The sequence below is a fragment of the Sinocyclocheilus grahami genome, unplaced genomic scaffold (assembly GCF_001515645.1).
Source record: "Sinocyclocheilus grahami isolate Dianchi unplaced genomic scaffold, SAMN03320097.WGS_v1.1 scaffold448.1, whole genome shotgun sequence".
Classification (NCBI taxonomy): Eukaryota; Metazoa; Chordata; class Actinopteri; order Cypriniformes; family Cyprinidae; genus Sinocyclocheilus; species Sinocyclocheilus grahami.
Window position 1 is genome coordinate 777742 of NW_015505627.1, and position 8379 is coordinate 786120.

The window sequence follows — 8379 nt, forward strand, 5'->3', positions numbered from 1 at the left end:
GCCCTCTACTCATTTGATACTGCCGCCGCAGTGCTCTACTCATTTGATACTGCTGCCGCAATGCCTCCATTCGTCGTTTCAAGACTAATGGCTTATTCAGCATTGGACCGGGCTCTCCCGTCCGGTGCAGCAGAACCGCAGCTCCCTTCGGTCGCAGCAGGAGCCCGCCGTCTGTTGTTTCGAGATTCAAGGCTTATTCAGGATTGGACAGGGCTCCCCCTTCCGGTGCAGCAGAGCCGCAACTCCCTTCGGTCGCAGTGAGAGCCCTTCATCCATCGTTTCGAGCCCCATTTGCTTTTTCCGCATCGGACGGGGCTCTCTCCCTTCGGTCGTAGTGAGAGCCCTCCATCCAACGCTTTAAACCACGCCACGTATTCAGCTGCAAGAGGGACTCTCCCTTCCAGTGCAGCAGAGCCGCAGCTCCCTTCGGTCGTAGTGAGAGCCCTCCATCCAACGCTTTAAACCACGCCACGTATTCAGCTGCAAGAGGGACTCTCCCTTCCGGTGCAGCAGAGCCACAGCTCCCTTCGGATGCAGCGAGAGTCCCTCACCTGGCCTTCCATCGTGCTCCTCATTCGGTGACAGGTAGGGCTTGTAATTTGATGCGGAGAGTCGCAGCTTACATTCAAGCAACGCATGATCCCTCCCAGTCGCCCTGCCGCCTCCTCGCACACCCTACTTTTCTTCATGGCACGCATATTTTTGGGGGCTACTTAGTTTTCTCTCTGGCTGCTGTCCCATGCCATTAGCTTCTTTTGGGGAGTTCTCTGGGTTCGGGCTTTAACCCGAGCTCGGAGCCCTCCCTCTGGACAGCACGCCAAATATGCTACTAATTGCTTAATCACATTATATGTTAGTGTGAACTCGTGAAACGATGTTTTATTAACAAGGTTCGGGAGGAGCGCGATCAGATAATCAGTCTGCCCCAGGTGGAGCTCGTCAGCTAATCACCTTAACAAGCACATACGTGTGTGTATACATACAGCCAACTAACCTCAGTTCCACAAAAGTTTTCCAGCATCCCGCCTCCACCCCAACACCTCACTACTATTCTAATTTCCTCCCAGTCTTGGGATGGGGGGGCGGGGGGTTCTCTGGGTTCGGGCTTTAACCCGAGCTCGGAGCCCTCCCTCTGGACAGCACGTCAAATATGCTACTAATTGCTTAATCACATTATATGTTAGTGTGAACTCGTGAAATATGCATTATCTTGCAAATTCTATCTCACCAGAGTCACCAGCTGTTTTTCAAACATTTGTCTATGATGCATTTTTGCTATTCGCAATTCAGAAGCGAGATCACACTCAAGCGAAGGAGCTTCAGCACGCGCAACATGAAAGGCCTGTTTAATTATGATAGAAGAGAGAACTAAACATTCAAACTTCTGCTTACACTTTAGGCCTGTGGCTGTTTTATTAAGCTAATTTAATTTTTTATTTTTTTTATTTTGGCTTCGAAGGATTATACAAAAGAAGACATGAGGTAACGCTATTTAAAAACTAGCTGCGTTTCGTCTTACGCAACTTCTTTCCCTTCACAGCGGTGCGCATTCGTTCCTCCCTAAAACCCAAACTTAACGTCAGAGTCAGCTCAGTCAGTGATTGTTGTAAGATGCCGGCTTTACTGTTGCTAAATTGTGGGACATGTTTAATAATAAAATGTTGAAAGCACAATCCGCACAAGAGACGCTATTCCTCAGGCTGAAATGTGTGTGCGCAGTGTGCTCCAAAACGGACAAACAAATTACACTTTGAGCTTCGGGCGCATGTCCAAACGATCAAATACACACACTAATATGTCAAAATGGCCGGCTTGGAGAGTATTTACTTAAACACAGTTTATGTCTTAAGTGGAGGAGAACAGTTGGGAGAAAATCCTATGTGTGTCAATATATTGTCTTAAAGTGAAAGACTAGCGCTTGGGCCATCAAAATGCAAATCTGCTCTTAATCTGAATAACGTTATAGCTTTAATAAGCATTAATCTATCAATACATACACTGAAAACTATGCAGTGTTCATTTACATTTGATTACTTTTAGATATATTTTGTAGGCTATTACTTAAATGAACAGTAATGTTAGTAGAACTTCATGGAAAAATGAAAGCACTGTTTATTTCATTTAATTTCATTTGTATATTTGTTATTTTATTTGTCCGTTTGTTTTACTTTGTTTCTTTGCTCATGTTCTTACTGTATCTTATCTTATGTATAAAACACTAAAAATGCCTGCACACTGGTGCATTTACAAATTGATGTTTTATATTCATTTAATTAAATATTTATTTTACATTTCAGAATATAAATTAATGTTAATTCAGCTCTTAATTTGTCATATATATATATATATAACAAAAAGTACAGATAAGAATACCGTTAAAGTACTGAATTGATAAGCAGTATCGGTAAGAGTAGTAATACTGTTAAAACCTTAACGATACCCATCCCTATGCATCACATTATTATTACACCTGTTATTCAGATTGCTTAAAAATCACTCTGACTGGTTGATGACTCGACTGGTTGGTTGTCATTATGCATAGGCCTATGGACTAATTAAATACGTCTGATTCGCATGGCATTTGAGCAATGGAATGTATGTCATTGGTTAAAATGCTAAATCACTGTAAAAAAAACATTGTTAATAGAACAATGCAATAGAATTACACTTACATGGAATGCTAGAACTGAGTCACAATTAGTTAGATGTGGTACCCATAATCTCGATTATTCATTCAATTAAGTGTGCAGCCCTGATCTGAGCTCTAAGAGAATACCACAGGCTGGACTATACAACATTATTCTCTGTGACCGTCTATGAACACAGAAAAGTTTTATTAACAGACTTATAAGGTATGGTCTGCAGGAAGAGACATTTTCAGTGATCGGGGTCAATTCCTGTTTTGTGCCGGCATTGTGGTGCTGGATTCCCAGATGTGAGAAGTCAAGACCGCAGAAAGAGAGATTAAAGCAGAGAGAGAACAACAGAAGCTGTGTCTCATTTAGAAGGCTGCATCCTCCGGAGGTCGCATTCGAAGGCTGCATACGTCATCGAGGCTGTCTCATTTCAGAAAAGCAAGTAGGACACTCCGAATGCGACCTTCGAATGCGACCTTCTTTCACAGGATTTCGGAGGATGCATGAGGTGTATCCTTCGCTGCTACAGATAACCCACAATTCTTTGCGTCGCCGTGAAGAACCGTTGTTAATTTGAAAAATGCCGGCGCCGGCAGATGTAACGTACACACAAGCGCAGATGTGGTGTTTACAACTTACCTTAATTCGCCTCGGTCAAAACTTTGTTTTTAATATCTTCCTCCTTTTTTTCTCTAATAGATGCCTGCTGTACGTACGCTGCAGCTCCTCAAACATTGAACAAAATATAACAAGTAAAAGCATTTTTTTTTTCCAATTACTTTCCAAATTTAGAAATAATTTTCCTTCATTTAAGTAGTGTGAGAGCGCAACGATGCTCTAAATGTGTTGGCATAGCAACGCGATACTTACGGTTTCCTTTTCTGCCTGTCCTACGAAGGCCGTCTCGTTTAATTCTAGGTTGAGGACACTTCGTATATGCATCCTACAGAGGATGCGACCTCCAGAGGATTCGACCTCCAGAGGGTGCAGCCTTCTAAATGAGACACAGCTAGAGACAAATTATCAGCACACAAAAGAGCACTAGCTCCCTACCAAACAGTTCTTACAACATATCTGGATCCAGAATGTCCATGAGACACTCATTGAGACAGAGACAGAGAGAAAGAAAGTAAAAATATCCTGCAGGAATAAAATCATACTGTAATAAAACTAGGGATGCACCGATATGAAAATTTTGGCCGATACCGATAACCGATTATTCTTTATTTTTGAAAGCCGATAACCGATATGTTGGCCGATAAATTTTGCAACAGAGTTTGAAAGTAAAACTTAATAATTTACTCATCCTTTTACAGAGCAGGATACTATGCTTTATCAGACAGAATTACAGTATATGGTGACCAGCTGTGGGTAATATGACCAAAATATTATTTCCTAATAATTCCTATAGCTATTTTTGTTATTTTAGTTTATCTTTTTTATTAAAAACACGAAAACTAAGATGCAAACAATGAACAATAGTATATAAAAAAAAACTGTGCTTTAAGTTTTTCAGGTATAGAATTTCTATTTAGCAGTAGCATTCAGAAATAATACAGAAATTGTATATTCAAAATTAAAAGTAAAAAAAAATAGTTTTCACTATAAATTCAATATTTACTGATCCTTATTAAAATACTAATGTTATTCAGTCAAGAACTGTAAGCTGTATTTTTGTTTACTTTTGTTGTTTGATTTACATTAAGGACAAAGACAGCAGCAAGTATTCGATTGCTGACACTTTTAGTTACTTTAAATAACTGGAAGTGAATGACACAAGAAGCCTCGCACATTCAAGTTACAAATGACTGAATAATGCATCCTTACTATATAGTAGGTGAAAAAAGTAGAATGTCTGAATTATTCATAATTAAGTACTCAGAAAACAATGGGCATATGTTCCCTGATGACTGAGATTCTTAAGTGCACAACTGCCGGGCACTTTACTATCCCATGAGGCCAAGGGAGAAGATTTGTGAATGGCAGTGACGAGACGCAACTGATGCTGACAGGTCACATGACAATTGACAATGACAACATTCCTGTGTGCTTGCCCCTCAGTTGAAAAAAAACAACAACTTACAAACAGTTGCTTTAACACAACAAACATCAGAAATGTCAACCGCATCCCACTTTGCCCTTCTGCAAATTACTGTGAATATTAGAGGTTTACATTTATGCCCCAAGAATCAAACCCATGACCTTGGCGTTGATAGTGCCATGCTCTACTGTTTGAGCTAAAGGAAGGCTGAATTTTGGCAATACTGATAATTATTTTTTTCCACAGAGTGAAAAAAAAAAAGTATTGACATCTACCAGCCTTGATATTTTTGGATAACTGACCGTTCCAAAAAAAACAACAATATATATTGGTGTTGATTAGGCTAAACAGTAAACCAACATATGTCTCTTTTATCAGACAAGACATTAGAGGGATCAGACTCAAATCTGTTGAGTCTGTTGAGGCTGAATAACACTGCACTGCGTGACATCAACCACAGCTTAAATTCAACAACTATGAGAGAGAGGCCAAAATACAGTTTAAAGAGCCACTTCATTGCGGTCTTTCAAAAAAGGGTGTACCCATTATTAAATTGCTTTGAAATTGTAGCTGCATGACAGGTATGTATCACACACTTTCACGGTCCTGTGTAATCCTGTGTAAACTGTACAGATAATAATCATGAAATTTCCAGCAATCAAGGTTCAAGCAAGCACAGATATAATCTATATAAGTGACTGTTGAATAATTCATAGGATGGTGGGAATCTCCATGTTGCTAATTGGTTTTCTCTTAGGTGGCAGGTAGTGCATGTTTTATAACCAAAAAGACACATCATCACTCAGCATTTTTCTGTATGACAAGCTACAAAGAATTGAGCTTCAGGAAATGACTGCTGGAATGTTTTGGATAGTCAGAGATAAAGAGCTGACAAAGATGACAGATTATTCTGCAGATAAACCATACAAGCATCAAGTCTATGGTGTTCAGTGAGGCATAAAAGACAAAAAAATTACAAAAGATAGATAGTAAAATATTTTACTTTTTTGCATCTTACGGAAGATGGATTCTTATCATGAGAAAGTGTTCTGACTTCTTGTTACATTGGGGATTTACAGCATTCACAACCATCAATTGACCTTCTTTTCCCCAAAACTGCCAGTTCAGTTTCAACATTGGCTTTTTACTGAAGTACTTTTTTACAATGGTCAAGTGAAGACTTTGTTTTATTTAATGGCGAAAACCCCATAACTGTTTGTTTGACAACTCCCAATTGTACCTGTAGCCTCCCGCAACTCAAATAAATGGCGGACGCTGTAGGAAAAACCCTGGTCTGTTCAAGGCCTCAAGCATCTTGCCTTACTCCATTAACCATAAATGACATTATATAGCCTACACCTCACGACTAACCGACACAGACAGGGGAAAGACCGCTGTAAAACAATAAAACTCTTCCCATGCAGGAGAGAATTAAGTTTGGAAGAGAAGAAGAGACATTCAACTTGTCACGTAAGAAGCGTGTCAGCGACACCTATGGCTGTGTCCCCCCACAAAAAAGGGTTATTAATGTAACAACACAGTTTTTCTCAATGTGCCCAAGTCTCCAGCCCGACATGTGTTTCCGTAACAACACTGGTCCTAAAGCACTGAACATGCTTCTCCAAAGCGGTTTCGAACACAACTTCCAAGGCGTTTTCCACTGTTACTGTGGGAACTCGCTGCAAATAAAGTGTCATTTTCAGTCCAGTAAAAATCACTGTACAGCGTAGCTACATATGTGGGCATCTAGTCGTGTTCTGCTGTCTAGCTTGTGGCCAACAGAATGAGACAATTGTCAAAATGCATTCTGTGTATACCCACAGGGTAAGACTATAAATAAAACAGTACGGAAAAGATTTGACAGTCAGTTAAAGAGAAGACATTGAAACAATGCAAGGTTGCGAATTCACAAGTGTGAAAGCAGTTCTATAGCAAGCTAAGCTCACAGAGGCAGAATGCTTTATCGCAGTCCGTCGATAGCCTAACAACTCACCTTTACCGAATCGTTGTATTCTGATGGACAGCATGGAACAACGAATTTATTTTATATATATATAATCCGTGAATACTTCCCAGACTTAAAGTGATCCGTGGTAGAATCAGCTCGATACATTGGGATTTGCTTAGGGGCAGTGCTTCCTTTAGAAGTGAGACGAAAGTGCAGTACGAACATCACGCGCTAGGGGAACAACAGTGGCCGACTATATTAATGTAATAACGCCTACTGTAGCTAGCCTAACTGGGAATTCTTGAATAGAATAGAATTCATTATGAAACGAACACAAACAATGTACACAATAGCCTATAGATATATACATCAGCACACATGATTCCTATGCTATACGACATTCCCGGGTTCTAACTTAACGTTTGTAAGATAGATGTAAACTAATAAATAACTAATATATATAAAAAAAAATAAAAACCATACAACATGCAGTACATACAGTACATACAAATTAATATATAATTAAGCAGGCACAATATTTTCTATTATAATTCTAGTTTTAGAACAGTTACCGATCATTTTAAACTTATTTTTTTTATATCGATATGGCAGCATTGATTGAAACCATTGGATGAGAACAAAACTTGAACTGAATTAAGCTGGATGATTGCACTATTGTTTGGTGTGTTTTTTTTTTGTAGAGCTGCTTTACAGCTTAAACACATCTTGCAACATCAACACTAATATTTAACTGAATCAAAATTGAACTCAAACTGAATAACAACATTGCTGCATATTGTAGAACTACCTATAGCTGATAGATTAACTGCACACTGTTATTGATCTGCCCTAACCTAATGACACTTTTGTCTTTTAGAGCTGTTTTACAGCAAAGCTGTCTCCATAGTAAAGAAGATTTTTCATTATTGATTCTGCTATTTCCTGTGTATTTCTGTGAAGCTGCTTTGAAACTATCTGTATGGTATAAAGCGCTATAGAAATAAGGGTGACTTGACTTGATTTCACTGTGGGCATAAATCAACATATGACAAATGCAACAAATAATGGCTTTAATGATAATGCTAAAAGCTTGTGGTCACATTTCTATTATGTTAGTCAACTGATGCTAGCATTCAGATGTTTTTTACTCAGTGTAATTTTTTACTCATTTCATAAAGATTAAGCAGGTCCTGGGGCCATGCTGAGTTCATGACCTTTGACTTAGACCTTTTTCCGGCTCCCTGGGGCTACACAAACAAGGCTAGACCAGTTGCACTACAGCTATTGCATTATTCATGCCAAGTCTCTGGCAAACTTTTTGAGGCTGTTGAATGGTAACTTATGAATGGTATGAACTCTATAAACGATAACTTAATTGAAGCGGAGTTACAGCAGTTTCAGCCATTCAGGTTAATAAAAAATAAAAAATCTAAAAACAACGTTCAAGCATCAATGTATTTGTTTGTAAACATATAAGAATTATTGGTTACAGTAATACACACGTATCAATTATGTGAAGAAACGTCTCTCGCTTTCATAAGCAAAGATCACTACCTTGTGGACAAGGTGATGTAGTGCACGTCTATTTTCAGAGCATAGCGCTTGAATATGCAACAACTGAAAGTGACCGACAGAGGGCGAAGCAATTTCAGAAAGCTCTATGTATTGATAGTTTATGTCCTTAGATCCTTGAAGTGACAAATATGGCAATATACTGTTAGAACAACATTTGAATGTAAACAACATATTTTTGG

The 8379-nt window shown here is 39.0% G+C and overlaps 1 protein-coding gene across 2 annotated transcripts in view; it reads right to left on the reverse strand.

Annotated features, from left to right (window-relative positions):
- LOC107552384 (vang-like protein 1) overlaps positions 1 to 6830 on the reverse strand; it is an 89495-nt gene extending 82665 nt beyond the window's left edge. For both annotated transcript variants that reach the window (XM_016234254.1, XM_016234253.1), the window contains exon 1: positions 6671 to 6830. The gene's annotated coding sequence lies outside the window, so the exon portion shown is untranslated. The remainder of the gene's footprint in view (positions 1 to 6670) is intronic.
- Between the last annotated feature and the right edge of the window lie 1549 nt (positions 6831 to 8379).